Here is a 17914-nt window from a genome sequence, read left to right as displayed (position 1 = left end):
ATGAATGGATAAAGACGTGGTATACACACAGACACACACACACAGACACACACACACACACACACAGACACACACTGGAATATTACTCAGCCATAGAAAAGAATGAGATCTTGCCATTTACTACAACACCAAAGGATCTAAAGGGTAACAAGTTAAGTGAATAAGTCAACCAGATAAAGAAAGTACCATATGATTTCACTTACATGTGGAATCTAAAAACCAAAACAAATGAACAAACATAAAACAGAAACAGACTTCAAAAATACAGAGAATTTTTGGCTGCCAGAGGGGATGGGCAAAGTAGGTAAAGGGGATTAAGAGGTACAAATGTCTAGTCATAAACTAAATAAGCCACAGAGATGAAACATACAACAAAGGGAAAATAGTCAATGATAATAATAACAATAAAGAAATGCTTTGATTTTCATTTCTTATACTTAAAGACTCTGTGAGGGCAACTCCTGCCTCTCTCTTGGGCCAGGGGAGGTGAGAGAAGGTTTGGAGAAGATGTGAGGGATTAAGTGCTAATGAGATCACTGAAGAGGGGGCCCTACTCAGAGGTACATCTCATCTTTGCTCCCATGTACCGCAACAGGTTGTGAATCTGAGCAAGAATGGAACTCGGAGTCACCTGAACCTGGAACACTGAGAAGTAGAAGTCTGACAAAAAAAAAAAAAAAAAAAGTGACTCAGGGAAATGGAGAGGACTGCATGGAGTATACAGAGCTGACGAAGCCCAGCTTCGTCCCCTTGATATGTAGAGTCCCCTGGCTTGGAGTGGAGAAGCAGTTAAATCTTCCTATGTTCCTAAGAAGTGGGGAAAGTTGGAGAGCAGGTGGACTGCAAGGGGGGGCATCAAGGCCAGGGCAAGTAGACTTGAAACACAAGTGGCCACGTTCTGCCAACCAGAGGCCAGGTGGGAATGCAGACCCTCAGGTAGGGTGACCACGTAAATTATTTTCCAAATTAGGGCAATTTTGAGAGTGAAAGGGGACAATAACTGGCAAAATGCCAGGACAGTATCTATAACTGGGACTGCCCTAGACAAAAGGACATATAGCCCCCTACTGCAACAGATGCCACTATGAGGAAATACTATGCCTAAGAACCAGGCAGGATTGTATACATGCCACACGTGGACACTTGGTAGTTGCAAGGGCTTAGATGCTTCTACTAATGCCAGGACACTCCGTAAGCATCCTTAGAATTTAAGTATCATCCTGGAGGACAAGAAGAGAGAGGTAAATCCTAAATAGATTGAATTTAAACCTGAAATGTCTGAATGTACATGAAATAGACTAAGATTGCATTTTGGGGGTGCCTGGGTGGCACAGCGGTTAAGCGTCTGCCTTCGGCTCAGGGCGTGATCCCGGCGTTATGGGATCGAGCCCCACATCAGGCTCCTCCGCTATGAGCCTGCTTCTTCTTCTCCCACTCCCCCTGCTTGTGTTCCCTCTCTCGCTGGCTGTTTCTATCTCTGTCAAATAAATAAATAAAATCTTCAAAAAAAAAAAAAAAAGATTGCATTTTGTACCAAAAGACAAATCGGGTTTTGAAATAATGATTAAGTTGAACTATAGAAAAATAATGCACATTACTAGTCTTGCATAACCATGACCGTGGCTTGAAAATATTGTACCTGCTATACAAATATTATAGGAAGGATCTCAACAAAAGTAAATTCAATATATTCATAAAAACATAATCCACAATGATTAAAATTTGGTTCCTACCTGAAAGGTTCTTCTCGGCATTAGCATTTCCCCCCCTCATCCTGGAGTGAAAATGAAGCCAAAATGCAGAAGGAAGGTCCTGTAGGAGAATAGATGGTGGGTGAGAGACAGTTGAGCCTCAAGATACATAATGACATCACAAACTTTTACATATTTCATCTGGTGCCGTCAGCACCACTGATAGCCACAGCCCCATCAAGTCCTGTTTAGCCTTACTTAATATCCTAGTTTCAGTTGATTGCACCTTCCTTTTATATGCTTGCTGAATCCACCACGTGCCCTTGTCATAGCACTATAGTAACAGTTAACACTCAACAAGCATTTGTCATGAGTCAGGCACTGGATCAAGCACTTTATGTGTATCATTTCACTGAACTCCTGTAATAACTCTTTAAAAGATCCCAATGAAATGATGAATACTATTATCTTGATTTTACACATGTGAAAACTGAGACACAGTATAGCAGAGACTGGCTAGGCGTTGACTGAACCTATTTCCCTTTCTGCCTAGGCACATATTTGGGCTACCTGTCCCTGTTTAGTTCTTGCCAACAGAGTATGAGTATGCTATATTCCACTGCCAGGCCGGACTCAAACAAACCTCTGATGTGATTCTCCACCCTCTTCCCCCCCGTTAGCCGGATGCCAATGCCCTAGGCAGTCATCATTCATCCTTGGTGCCTGAATGAACAGTATGAAGTAGAACTTTCTTTTCCCACCCAACTCATGCCATTGCTTGGATTTTATAAAAGCAGCAAGTAAACTTCTGTTATGTTAAATTAGTGATATTTTGTCTTTGCCAGTGCCTAGCATTACCTTGACAAATACTCATAGCGAGGTTGTCAAGTATCCTAGACCTAGTAAGTGGTTAAGTAAGGATTCTATATCAGGTAGTTTAGTGCAAGTGCCTGCACATCTAGACGAAATGCTACTGTCTCACTAAATGTCCTTCATCTGTTTCTCATTAAACGGAGTTCCTTTTTGGAGGGGGTTTTTTATTCTAATTATTAGCATTTACTACTTAGAATAAAATCAAATAGAGTTGAATGGAATTTAATTGAATTGAATGAGATTTATTTAACCTTTTCCCAGCATCATTTCACATCCTTATTCTATCAGAGTTTTATTTTAAACTAGGATTTTCAAAATCATTTTTACTTCCCTTAAATCCATTGTCTAAATTCCCAGAAGTTATTTGTGTCTCAATGTAAGTCCAGTCAATATGTTATAATTCATCTTGACACTTTCTATGTAAGTAACTCTTTTGGTATTTTCACATCATGTTTATGTAAACCATTCGGATTCAGCAATGATTGATTGAGCTCAGGTAGTGAATTTGGCACTTTCCTATGTCATTAGTTAGTTTCACAACCACCTCATGAAATGTGTATTATCTCCATTTTACAGATGAGCAAACAATGAGTAAACCATGGCTCAAAAATGCTCAGGGACTAACCTAAAGCTAATTATTAAAAGATTTGGGACTAGCACTCAAATCTACTTTCTAGTCCATTGGTGGGTGTTTGTTCGCACCATGCTATTTCTAACATAGTGCCTTTCGGCAATTTGTTCAGGGTCTTACAACATATTAAGAACTCAAAAGTGTTTACTGATCAAGGCATGAATATATACTGAGTGAAGAAATATAGTAGAAACAACTAGTAGCCCACAATTTGAGTGAAGCTATAAAGATTATATCAAATAACAATTGTTACGAAGACAGGCTTGGGACTTAATCAGGTAAAAGAGGTAGTGAGTTCTTCTTACGTATGTCATATTGTACCTCTACTGAGCTGGGAGGGTGTCGTTAAGGGAGCATGACAAAGGTCCAATGGCAAGAGAGGCAGGCCTCAGAATTAAGTCATAGGATTAAATATATATCCTTTTTAAAATAAAAACATAATTAAAAATTTTTTCAAGCCATCAATATTTAAGAGAATCCATCCTCAGCAGGCCAGCACAGTAAGAACTGTTAAAGGAGGTTCTTCAGGCTAAGAGAAAATTACAGTTGGAAATTCATATCTATACAAAGGAACATTGGAAATGGTAAATATGTGAATAGGTATAAAAAATATTCCCATTTCTTAAAGTTTTTAGTGTCATCTAAAGAAAAAAATTATAATACATTATCGGGCTTATGCTAATTGTACAAGTGAAGCATATGACAAGAATAGTGTCAAAATGAATGGATGGATTGAGTGTAAGATTCTTGTATGTAAAGTGATAGATCAGAAATCCTAGAAAAACAACTAAAATTGAGGCTGTATAGCTAAAAAGCCAATAATGAAGTAAAATGAAATATAAGAAGGCAGGAAAAGCAGGAAAAAAAAGGAACTTAAAGAGATGAAACTACTAAAAAATAGATTATAAAATAGTATATTTAATGCAGTTATATCAATAATTACAATTATATATAAATTAAGCAAATGCCCCAACTAAAAGAATGATTTCATCAGATTATGTGAAAAGATCCCAGTAAACATTGTCTCCAGGAAATATGCACTGAAAATATAAAGCTATGGATTTTGTAAAGGGATAGAAAAAGATACATCATACAAACAGTAACTTAAAGCTGGATTGGCTATATTAATTATACAGACTAAGGAGCCTTCAGGAAAAGGAGCATAATTAGGGATGAAGGGTAATATTTTATTACAGTCCTTTCATCAAAAGGACACAGCAATCTAATAGGCAAACACCTAATAATAGACCTTTAAAAAACATGAGGCAAAACTTAAGAGAACAAAAAAGAGAAACAAATTGGTCCACAATTATAGGTGGCAATTTCAAAACTCTTTTCTACTTGATAAAGCAAGTAGATGAAAAAGAAAACCTCTTCGTTATTTTTTTTTTTCTTTTCAGGGAATATCCTTCATATTATTTCAATATTAAATGCATTGATACTGGATTTATAACCAGTCTTAAAATTCCTGAAATACTTGAAAATTAGACAGCATAATTCTAAATTATCCATGAGTCCAAGAAGAAATCCCAAAGGAATTTAGAAAATATTTTGAACTCAATAATGAAATCACAAAACATCAAAATGTGCAGCATGCAGCCACAGCATTGCTTAAAGGGAAACTTACACTTTTAAGTATATTGAAAAATAAATCTCTAAAATTACTTAAAGATCCACTTGAAGAAATAAGAATTTTAAAAAAATAAAGGGATAGAAATAATATAAACAAAATTTAATGATATGAAAAAACAGTCAAACAATAGAACAAATCAACAAAACCAAAGTTTAATTCCTTCAACCTATTTACACATTTGATCCTAGTTAGAATGATCAAGTTAGAGTTGGATTAAATGGGAGGTGGAGGAGGGAGAGCACACAAGCATGCATGAGCAAAATTTCATTACTCCATTAATCCAATCTCTACAGATAGAAAAATAAGGAACTATTATAAACAATTTTATGTCAATAAATATGACAACTTGGAAATCAAGTATAAATTCCTAGAAAGAAACAAAACCTCTATAAGACATTGAAAATAAAAAGTGTATTATATAACTTCATAAAATTAAAAAAATTCCCACATGGAAAACAGCAGATTTACATCATTTCACTGCAGTATTTTATTAAACTTTTAAGGAAGAATACCAATCTTATATTAAAAATAATCCATTTCATTAAAAAGAAAAGAAACAAGTGGAAGACCTGCCATCTTCTTTTACCTGACAATAATATACCTGGTATTAAAACCAGGCAAATACATTGTAAGGAACAAAACTCCAAATCAATATTCCTCATGAATATAGGCACAAGAATCTATAACACAGTGTTAGCAAATTGCATCCAGCAAAATAGAAAAGTATTAATACATCATGAGAAAGAAAACAAAGGCAAAAATAAATTCTTGGGACTACTCCAAAATAAAAGGCTTTGTACAGTAAAGGTGACCATCAATATAATGAAAAAGCAACCTTTTGAATAGGAGAAGATACTTGCAAATGATATATCCAATAAGGGGTTAATATTCAAAATATATAAAAAACGTATACAACTGTACATCAGAAAAATAATTGAATTAAAAAATAGAAGACCTGAATAGACATTTTTCCAAAGAAGACCTAGATGGCCAACAGACACATGAAAAGATGCTCAACATCACTAATCATTAGGGACATGCAAATCAAAACCACAATAAGAGATCACCTTACACTGGTCAGAATGACTAAAATCAAAAGGAAAAGGAGTAACAAGTGCGGTGATAGTGTGGAGAAAAAGGAATCCTCAGGCACTGCTGATGTGAATGTAAATTGGTGCAGCCACGGTGGGAAAAAGGATGGAGGTTTTTTTAAAAAAATTTAAATAGAAATGCCATATGATGCAGTAATTCCACTCGTGGGTATTTACCCAAAGAAAACAAAAACACTAATTCAAAAAGATATGTGCATCTCTATGTTTGTTGCACCATTATTTACAATAGCCAAGATATGAAAGCAACTTATGTCCATCAATAAAGGAATGGATAAAGAAGATGTGGTATATATATATATACACACAGGAAATATTACTCAGCCATAGAAAGAATGAGCTACTGCCATCTACAACAACATGGGTGGATCTAGAGGGTATAATGCTAAGTGATTTCATTAACAACTGGAATCTAAAACAAACAAACAAACAAAAACAAAAAAATAAAATAAAACAAAGACAAACAGACTCTAAATACAGAGAATAAACTGAGGGTTGTCAAGGGGAGACCAGTGGGGGGGGGTGCACAAAATAGATAAAGGGGGGGTCAAGATATACAAACTTCCAGTTATAAAATAATAAGTCACAGAGATGAAAAGTACAGCATAGGGAATATAATCAATAATATTGTAATCAGGCTATTTGGTGACAGTTACTACACTTATTACACAGAGTAATGTAAAGAATTGTTAAATCAATGTTGTACACCTGACACTAACATAGCATTGTTTGTTAATTATACTTCAATTAGAAAATAAAGAAAATGTAAGATGCCTTATCATTTAGTTTGTGGGAACTTTAGTACCTATTCAATGTCTGAAAATATAACAATAATACTTTTATCACACATAACAAAATAGCAATAATGTGTTAATATACCAAATAGTTCCAGATTTTTGTATGGGTGCTGTAACTACCAGAGACTTTAGATGAAACACTTTAACATACTAAGTCTAACATTTATCTTGGAGACTCAAGATGACAATAAATAAATATTTTCAATGATGAATTAAGGGCCAAACAATATGGTTGATAGGGGAAAATGACAAATGAATGGATGCAGATTCTAAAAAACTTTCTTGTTGAAACATACACAAAGGGAGAAATACATATTTAATTTTAGGGGTAACGTATATAAAAAGTAGATGAAAATCTTGTTTCAGGTTCAGAGAATGATAGAAAGCATTCAAAATCAAACCAAAGTTTTGGCTCTCAGTCTTGGCCTTTGTGCAAAGCCTGAAGAGAGAGACAGAAAAGGCTGTGTAGTGAGTAAAACCGTTCAGACAGAAAGAACAGTATTGGATATGGAAGTTTTAGTAAGGAGCAGAAAATTGTCCTTGAGGAATTGTAAACCATGTTCACTCACCATGTGAGTGAGCAAAGAATCCCCAGGTTAATTAGATGAAGAATATACTACTTAATGGAAGAAAGGAGGGAAACAGTAGGTCTCACTTTGGTTGAGCAGAAATCAAAACAGAATATGGTTAAGTATTTAACACTTAGACCTTGTCATGTGGGGCATGAGACTGCGGGCTTATCATGTCACACCAAACTCCAGGATGTGGGGGATTACAGCCATCCAGAGAGGTCACATTTAGTAATCAGACCATGATGTAAACCTTGTAAATAAGTTCTTCTCACCCATAAAAAGCAGCCATGATATTTTCCTGTTTCGCACTGTTAGGACATACAGTCTACTTCAACTAAAAATAATGAGCACAAATTACAATGTTTTTAAATTTTTTTCTAATGATACACACAAAAAATTTGAATCTAGCAAAATAGAAAAGCTTTAATACATCATGAGAAAGAAGAGGTACTCATCCCAGGGACACAAGGTTAATTTAACACTTAGAAATCAATCATTACAAATTGTAATATGGAGATTACATAAGGAAAATTTTTATGATTATCTCAATGGATACCCACCTAACATTTCACCAAATTCAACCCTAACTCGTGATTTAAAAAAAACAAAAACAAAAAAACCTTTTAACATACTAAGAATACATAGAAAGCTTCTAAACCTGATAAAGGGCACCTATAGAAAAGGTACAAATATAATCACACTTAGTAGAGAAAGACTGAGTCATTTCCCTTAACACAGGGAATAAGACAAGGGTGTTGGTTCTCCCTATTTTTATTCAGTATTGTACAGGGGAGTGAAAGAAGTAAAACTGTCTTCATTTGCAGAGAACATGATTAATTACATAGAAAATCCTCAGGCATCTATACAATAACTGGTGAGTAAATACAGCAAATCTCAGGATATAGATAATTTATTGCCTATATATAAGCAATAAGCATTTGAAAAAAAATTATAAATATTACCATTTACCAAGACTCAATAAGAAATATATTTAGGAAATCTGCATAGCAGCTTTATTGATAGTATCACAGAACTAAAAACTGCCCAAATATTCATCAATAGGAGAAAGGATAAGTTGTGCATATCTGCATATTGTAAGTCTATTTAGCAATAAGATGGAACAGATTATCAACATATACAACAATGTGGATGAATTCCAGAAACAATATTAAGCCACAAACAAAGTAGCTACTCTAAGATTCCATTTACCAAAATTTCTAGTACGAGTAAAGCTAACCTATGGTTAAACAAATGAAAATTGGTTGCCATCGGTTGCTTCAGGGCAATTGGGACAGATTTGGAGTAGGCACAAGAGAGCTGTTTGGGATGATGGGAGTGCTATCTTAATAGGTGTGTGGGTTACACAAGTAATTGTATTTATCAAAGCTGATTGAACTGCATATCTGATATCTGTGCATTTTATTGTATGAAAATTATACTCCAATCAAAAGAAAAGAAAAAAGTAGAGGAAAAAGGGGGTGGAAGGGAAAAGGAGGGAGAGAAGAGGGAGAAGGAACGGAAGATAATCCTGCCCAGGACCCGGGCAGAATCTGAGCCAACAGTTTGAGGTTATGTTGCCAACAGCTGAGAAAAGAAGAGAGTAGGGCTCTAAAGGGTCAAGGCACAGCCAGCATTGTGTAATTTTTCAAGTGGCCAAACTAAATCTTGATACAAAACGAAAACACATTTTGGAGAAGCAAAGTGGAAAAGATGAGCTCTAAACTCTGACTTCTGCTCTATTAATTTTAAATAGCAGAGTTATAAAAGTCCATTCTCGGGGAATCATCTGTGTAGTTCTCTTATTTAGTTCCTTTAACTTGGAATATAAAAGTTGTTCCAAATTGCCCCCTGTACTTCTGCCAAACTTATGTGAAGAATTGGGTGGCAGGTGTTTCATTCTGTAGTCATTCTTAGAAGGGTTTGTTCCCATGCTTGAATGGAATCAGTTGTACACTACTCCCCTCCCCCCAGCCTCTCATTGCAGCCTGGCCTGAAATCTATTCTTCTGGAGTACAGTGGAATGTTCACCCATTTATAATTGCAGTGACCATTCATTTCTCTCTCTGTTGCTTTGCTGTGCCAAGCACATCAGAGCTAAATTCTTGGCACAAGACGTTTTTGCTTGTACTAGTAGGGAAAAGATACTACTCTGCCCTGAAGTGTATGCACTAGAGGGAAATGAAAAAAAGGCCTAAAATAACTGAGGGAGGGGTATGTTAACAGCAATAACTGCAACTACATTGAGGTACTGTCAGTCTGTGTGGACAAGATCAGAAAAAATATCACCTCGAGAGCAGAAAACACCCCAAACCTAGTATAAGATAGATCAGTTCACACGATGCAATACAATCCTCATAGCCATCCTGCTGGGTAGTCATTATTACCATGCCTTTTTATTTCAGATCGTGAAATAGGTTTAAAGATAGACAATAACAAAACCACAATGAGAGACCACCTCACACCAGTCCAAATGGCTAAAACGAACAAGTCAGGAAACAACAGATGTTGTCAAGGATGCAGAGAAAGGGGAGCCCTCCTACGCTGTTGGTGGGAACGCAAGCTGGTGCAGTCACTCTGGAAAACAGTATGGAGGTTCTTCCCAATGTTAAAAATAGGGCACCTGCGTGGCTCAGTTGGTTCAGCAGCTGTCTTTGGCTCGGGTTATGATTCCGGGGTCCTGGGATCAGGCCTGCAGCTAGCTCGCATCTCCCTGCTCAGCGGTGATTCTGTTCCTCTCTCTCCCTCTGATCCTCCCCCCTGCTCATGCTCTGGCACATGCCCTCTCTCAAATGAATAAAAAATATTTTTTAAAAAAGTTAAAAAAAAGTGTTACCTTACAACCCAGCAATTGCACTTCGAGATATTTATCCAAAGGATACAAACACAGTGATTCAAAGGGGCTCCTGCACCTCAATGTTTATAGCAGCAACGTCCACAATAGCCAAACTATGGAAAGAGACCAGATGTCCATTGGCAGATGAATGGATAAAGAAGATGTGGTTCATATATATGGTGGAATATTACTCAGCCACCAGAAAGGATGAATATCTACCATTTACTTCGACGTGGATGGAACTACAGGGTATTATGCTAAGTGAAATAAGTCAGAGAAAAACAAAAACCATATGATTTCACTCATATGTGGAACTTAAGAAACAGAGAACCATAGGGGAAGGGAAGGAAAAATAAGATGAAAACAGAGAAGAAGATAAACTATAAGAGACTCTTAACTATAGGAAACAAACTGAGGGTTGCTAGAGGGGAGGTGGATGAGGGGATAGCGTAACTGGGTAATGGGCACTAAGGAGGGCACTTGAAGTAATGAGCACTGGGTATAGTATGCAACTGATGAATTGCTAAATTCTAGCTCTGAAACTAATAATACACAATATGTTAATTAAACTGAATTTAAATAAAAATTTTTTTCAAAGATAGACAATAACTTGGCTGAGGTAAAAAAAAAAAAAAAAAAAATAAGTCCCACAAGTGAGATTTGGGTTTTTATGTTTCTAGTTCCACACGCCACTCTCTTTCTACTATCTCAGCCTGTTTTATCACGTACCCCAAGGATCTAGCACAGTTCCTGGCACTGAAAGGGGCTCAATGAATAGGTATTGAATGAAAAGCCTACATAAAAGTGAGCCCCTACAAGAGGAAGCTAGAAGGCCTGGGAGAAAAGCCAAGCTTAACACGTATGTCTACAGTATCTGTTTTCTTAGAACCACAGGGAACAAGGAAAGCTGAAATTTAATTAACTATATTATAGAATATATTGCCTTTTAATAAGAGGATTCATGTATTTTTAAGAACTGGTATTTGAAGAAACACATTAATAAATTACTTGAAAAGTTTATGGCGTGGTTAGGGATTTCAATGACTAGAGTCTAAACGCACATGAGATCAGAAACCAGAGGCTGCTGCAGTAACCACCAAGGGTGTATTTGTTTTATAACTCTCGTAAAGTTGCTTGACCTTTGGATTGTACCGTGACAACAAATCACCATCTATTCTAATGGGGTATGGTAGCCAAAGTTACTGACAGTCATTCAAATCCTAGTTGAATTAGACAATATCATGTATTTAGGGACAGATGTTGATCTTTGGGGGGGGGGATGTTCTAGTTTGTTTTTATATTGCTTTTACATTGGGTCAGTGGTCTTCATGTTTCAGTGAAGTGCCTGACATTTTATGGAAACTTCTGTGGATATACATCTGTTTTGGTAGAGGTTTCATAACCTTATTAGTAATGAGTCCATGACACCAAAATTATGAAACCCCGTTCCAGACCTTAAAGTCTAAGGGATGTCCGCAAAGTCTACATTTCTCAAGCTGCACTCTAATAAAAATAGTATCAACTGTGGTGAAGCTCCAAGCATGGAGGGGAACACAGATGACTTCCTCTGAGATCTTTACCCATTGTCAAAGTACCCACCATCATTTTGATATCCCTTCTCTGATCACGAGAGCAAAGGATGGACCAATGGAAGGCTGGCATCCTGTCGTCTAGATTTGCTTTCATCAGAGTGTAAAAGTTGACAATGAATTTTCTTCAGTAAGGCCTTGGGCCATCCATCTTTCTTCTTTATGGAGGTATTTTTCTGGGAGATGTTTGTCCAGAATACACAAAAATACCTCCAATATTTCCTGAAAATCACCCACACTGTTCTTGAGGCATCTGAACATATAAAAATTAATGGTGATGATTTCAAACTTTGTGACATTCTGGAAAAGCCGAAACTATGGAGACGCTAAAAAGATCAGGAGTTGCCAGGAGCTGGGGGAAGAGAGGGATGAGTAGAACAGATTTTTAGGGCAGTGAAACTACTCTGTATGATATTATAAGGGTGAATACACATCATTATACATTTATCCAAACTCAGAGAATGTACAAAACCAAGAATGAGCCCTAGGGTAAACTACAGACTGGGTGATAATGATGTGTCAATACAGATTCACCAGTTTTAACAAATGTACCACTCTGGCGCAGGATATTGATAGCGGCAGAGGCTTTGTCTATGTGGGGACAGAGGATTATAAGGGAACTTTCTGGCCTTTCTGCTTCATTTTGCTGTGAACTTAGAAACTGCTCTAAAAAACCCAAAGTCTAGGTGTTAAGGAAATAAGCGGTATCATGGGAAACATATTGTTATGCTATGAGAAACTGAGATGGTTCTCAAGATCACCCAAGACAAAGCTCTGGGTTGGAGGACTTGATACAGCCCCAAAGAAAACAAAGGTCTTTCTATCCTTTCAGCCAAAAGTCAAGGTGGCAGGATGTGTCCTAAAAAGGCAAGCCTTGGTTTACCTTCTCCTTCCAAATGCATGGAAGGAAAACGAAGGAACAGAAACAAAGCCACACGTATGCAACCTTTTCTCAAATAATACCCAGTAAAGGGACCCAACCTGCCTAAAAAGACTAAAAACTCCTTTCTGCGGAATAAGCAAGAAAAGAGGTTTAAATGTCAGAGAAGTAGACAGAGAGACATAAGCATTCCTTTTCTACTACAGCTCTGCTCATTAATATTCTTCAACATCTTTCTGCTTAACAGTTTCCAAACCAGCTACTCAGACTGATTGAATTTCCATATAGGTTCTTCTTGAGAGGAAAGGCCAACCACATGAAGTAGTTTAATTGTCTTGCCAATTTAATTTTTCCAATTACTGGCATTCTGGTTTATTTACCTGTCTCCTAGTAGGTGCTTATTCCTGTATACCAAAACTCAGCCTGGTGCCTGAACGTAGCAGACACTCAGCAAATGTTTTCACATTAAAAAAAAAAAATTATCCTAATGGATATCCGTGTAGATACCCCCCCTTTTTTTTTTTTTTTTTTTACAGATAAGTGTATGGCATTTTCTTTACCTTGCCACAACCACTTATGATAGGGTTTGCACGTGAAGAAAATATTTTGCGTTGGAAGCAGGTTTTTGCCCAGTGTGTCTCAGTGCTGTGTTCCTCGGGTTTAACTCATGCTACCAAAAGCACAGTGATGATGTTAGGGCTCAGACCATTCCTGGGCACTGTTGTTTCTTTCTTTTTTTTTTTTTAATGATTTTTTATTTTGTTAGTCACCATACAGTACATCCCCGGTTTCCGATGTAAGGCTCGATGATTCATTAGTTGCGTATAACACCCAGTGCACCATGTAATACATGCCCTCCTTACTACCCATCGCCAGTCTATCCCATTCCCCACCCCCCTCCCCTCTGAAGCCCTCAGTTTGTTTCTCATAGTCCATAGTCTCTCATGCTTCATTCCCGCTTCTGATTACCCCCCCTAGATACCCATTTTGGAGCAGTGATTCTCAAAACGAGGTCTGCAGACTAGCAACTTCAACATCACCTGAGAAGTTGTTGGAAATGCAAATTATCAGGCCCCCACCCTCAGACCTACTGAATGAGACACCCTGAGGGGGTGGGGCTCAATAATCTGAGCTTTAACAAGCCCTCCAGACATGCTAAATTCCAAGAAACTTTTTTTTTATATATATAATTTAGTCTAATGAACTAATGAATTAAAGTTTCTGAATGAGCCAGAAAGGACCATGGCAACCCCACCCAATTTCACCTCCTGAATTGCTCATTGATGGCACTACAGTCCTACGGGGTACAGCCCTATGTGTTGAGTATATTATCCCCATTTTGCAGATTAGAAAACTGAGGGTTAAGAAGTTCAATAGCCTGGCCACATTTACTCTGCTACTCAATGCCAGGGCCAAGATTTAAAACCTCAGTCTGTGTTACAACACGGCAATAATTTCTGTATGTGATACGTATACAGCTGTGTAATTCCTATACTGAGCTGCCCGCTATAAGACTAACACAGGCCTCCTCCCCAGGTTGAGGGTGACCTTGCCAATGGGGCCATAATACTTGGAGTCTCTTTGCCAATAAGTCATCATTAGAGAACCATACGAAAAAGGACTGTGCTACTGGCCACCTACATAACTGTTTTTTCCTCTATGCTTTTGTTACCTGACCACCATCCCTTAAACTCAGGGGCCATTTCCTTAAACTATGTAAATATATTTAATCGGGTTAAAGTCATAACCTTCATCTGGAGAATTATTATATCTCTCTTGGGTGACTTTGTATACCTGTGCTCTTATTCACTGTTGATGGGTCGATGGAACTATTTTTCTCTTAAGGAATTTTTTTTTTTTGGCTACATTTCTGATTTCTCAGTGAAACCACTCTTAGTACTCTTTAATTACCAGTAACAGTCAAAATCAGTTGGGCAAATGTCTATAGAGACCATGGGTAACACATAGCAGAATTTCCACCATTTCTATCAACTCCTCTTGTTCCAACCCCCTTAAAATCCTGACAGACAGAGAGAGAGAGAGAGAGAGAAGTTAAAATCAAGGACCTCCCATGCTTCAGGCACAGTTTTGTTCCACTATTTCATTTATTCCTGTATGTAAGAACCCTGTTATGGTAGGCGTTATCATCTGTTTTACAAATGGGGAAATTAATGTTCAGAAAATAGATTCCTTGATGATTTGAATCAAACCTGCCTATCACCAAACCCTGGGTTTGTTTCTCTACCCCATACTTTCTATAGTCTCACTCTCAAGGTGCCATGGTTTTCTGGAGGCTATCGGGAGGCCAACTGGGGAACAAAGGGAAAACTAGCCTTTCCTCTCCCCCCATTAATATTCTTGTCATCTCTTCCACTTTGACAATGTCTTTGTGCCTACCAAATATTTTGACAGACTTTGCATCCTCTGTGGCTTTTAAAAGCATAGGTAGAAAGGTAGTTAAGTAGGACAGTCATCAAAATCATTGATTAGCAAGTCCAGGAAACCAAAGCTCTGAGATGTTACCTAACTTAGCTAGAGTCGCTTATCAGCTAAAGGTGGAGATAGAGTCTGTCCTAGATCTTCTTACTCCTGAGTTAATGCTCCAACCACTATATTATGGTCCAGGATAGAGAGCTGCTCTGGTTTCCAACATAACTGAAGGGATGATTTATGAAAGAGCCCAATATGGGTTTTAAGAAGGAACAAGACCAGTACTGTAGTATCAAATCACCCTCAAAGTTCTGAGAAATTAGGGCCACTTTCCTGATAATTTCACATCACCCAAAAGAGAATCCATTCTCTGAATGCCTCTGTGAAATACATGTGTTTTTAACATGTTTTAAATACGATGTTTTAAAAAAGAGAACTCATTTTCTGATTGCCTCTGTGATATTTATGATTTAAAAAGTCATCCTGAGAAACAGACATTTCTATCTCCCTCATTTCTAAGACTTTCCCACAAGCAGGACCAGCAGGAAGGGAACCTGGTACCAATTGCTTCTAGCCAAGTCATAACATTGACCTACTTCTGCCTGCCTTTTCCCTTTAAGAAGCCAAGCTCAGAATTACCATCATAGATGCCTCTAATTTCAATAATAGATACCTCTTAGTTAGGAGATTATTTGGTCTCTAGGTAGCAGGGAGCATGCTGTTTTCTTTTTTACTCTTGGCATTCATTCAGGTTCCCAGGGGCTAGTGACCAGCAAATCCAGTAAAAACAGAAATTGTTACCTAATAAAACACCAAGAGACTTTCCAGGCCTCAGGGCAAGTAACACCCCTGCCCTTTCTAATTCTCAGACTACATTCCAAGTGCAAAATGGAATCATTTTTGTTTTCAAAGTGATGCTAATTTATTAGCCATGGTGCAAATGTTGACTGTGGTAATAAGACTTCAAAAAGAATGTATGCAGTCCAGAAAGCTCGAGGGGGAAAGGGAAATCAATTGAAAGGTGAACAGAATCCAGTAGAGTTCTTCAGTCCAAATTGACTATACTCAGCAATTCCTTTACTCATCCACTCACATTCCTCATTAATTCTTTCATTACTGATCGAGATTCCAGGCACTCCTTAGGTACAAAAGGTAGACATATTTAATATATATCTCTTTTCTCATGGAAACCTCACTTGAGTCAGAAACACAGACGAGTCAACAAAGCATTGAAGACAAGTGTGTTAACTAAGAGTGTTGTGGGAGATGTCAGAAAAGCATTGCGGTAGTGGGAAATGTCAAGGAAGGCATGAGAGTATGACAATTTTAAAAGGTGATGAATCTTGAAAGATGATTTACACAAACCTTATGTCCATAAAACCTCAGGTCTTCTCAGGAATAATTAAAAGTGTGTATTTAGAGAAAATCTCTATATGGGATGAGATAACATCACAAGGTCCCTACATCTTATTTTGGGTGCTCTTCCCCTCTTAGGATCTCTCCTTAAAGACTTGTTTAAATAAAAATCTTTATTACTCAGAGTTTTTTTTGGTTACATGCAAACAAAATAGACTGGCTATCTGAAGCAGAGAAATCACTGACTGGAAAGTTATCAGGGACCCATCCATTGATGGAAGTTTAGAAGAGCAGACCCAGAAACCAAAGAGACACCAAAAAAGCTGCACAGGGTCAGACAGCAGAAACAGAACAGTGATGGGCCAAAAGCAATCTGATCTTACTCTGCATCTCAGAGAGGTAAAGTGATTCTTCTAAGACCCCACAGCAGCAAAGCCTCCAGAGTTGAAAGTGATTTCTCAGCTCTTCTCTTGGGCCCTGTTACAGACACGTACTATTTTTCGATTGTCAATATCCTCTTTCATAGTTGCATTTTTTTAGTTATCTTCAAATTTTAAATACACATAACATAAAGTTTATCCTCTCAAGCATGTTGAAGTGTACCGTTCAGTGTCATTATACACTGTTGTGCAACAATCACCACCAGCATCTCCAGAATTGTTTTCATCTTGCAAAGCTAAAACTCTCTACCTATTAAACGATAACTCCTTACACTCCCTTCTCTTAGCCACTGGCAGCCCCATCTATTTGGATTTTTATCTCCCTCTTGCAGAATCCCCCAAGATGTGTGGTCCTGGAGGAAATGGCTTCCTCTGACTATAGACCTTCCTCTCCTTGCCCAAATAGCTAGAAGTCGCCAGAGGATTTAAATTCAGTCAATTCAGTGCTCTCTCCCACAAAGCTATTAAAATAGAGAGCTACATTATAGCTATTGTTGAACAGAAAATTTGATGAGTTCCTTTAGATGTTAGGTTACAGGAATGCAAAAATGTATAAACAGGGTTCCTGCCCTAAAGGAGTACTATTATGTGAGGACATACAGTAGCAATTACAGTGCAGTTTGATGGTCATTTCTGGAAGATGTAATGGGAATATATGGAAAGAAAAGACTAAATCGGCCCAGAATGTGGGAAAGGATTTCAAAGTACTTAGTGTTGAAGCTAGGTCTGAAAGGTTGATTATAGGTATTCATTGTGGGAGAACCCCGGAGAGCTAGAATATGCAAATATACTGATGCATGAGAAGTCACAAAGTTCCATGATCAATCAAAAAGCTCAAACTTTTAGAACATGAAGAGAAGGATGAGACATGGCCAGAAAGGACTCAGGACACATGGTTAGGGCATAGACTGGGAAGGGGAATGGGCCTCTTATATAATGCAAGGAAATCTTTTTTATTCCTCCAAGACTATGATTATGAATAACAAATCCTTGCATCCCCAGTAGTTCATGAAACATCCCACTGAAACCATGTAAAAGATTGTTGGAGGATATTTTTCTTAAGGAGAGGATCCAGAGCCT

At 37.6% G+C, this 17914-nt stretch overlaps 1 long non-coding RNA gene across 1 annotated transcript in view; it reads right to left on the bottom strand.

Moving 5' to 3' along the window:
- Positions 1-1310: 1310 nt before the first annotated feature.
- The window catches only part of LOC130543455 (uncharacterized), a 62466-nt gene continuing 45862 nt past the window's right edge, over positions 1311-17914 (bottom strand). The window contains exon 3 of the long non-coding RNA XR_008958827.1: positions 1311-1812. This is a non-coding gene — a long non-coding RNA (uncharacterized LOC130543455). The remainder of the gene's footprint in view (positions 1813-17914) is intronic.

Source organism: Ursus arctos, unplaced genomic scaffold (genome assembly GCF_023065955.2).
Source record: "Ursus arctos isolate Adak ecotype North America unplaced genomic scaffold, UrsArc2.0 scaffold_12, whole genome shotgun sequence".
Classification (NCBI taxonomy): Eukaryota; Metazoa; Chordata; class Mammalia; order Carnivora; family Ursidae; genus Ursus; species Ursus arctos.
Note: the sequence above shows the minus strand (reverse complement) of the source record. Positions and strands in the feature narration are given on the sequence as shown.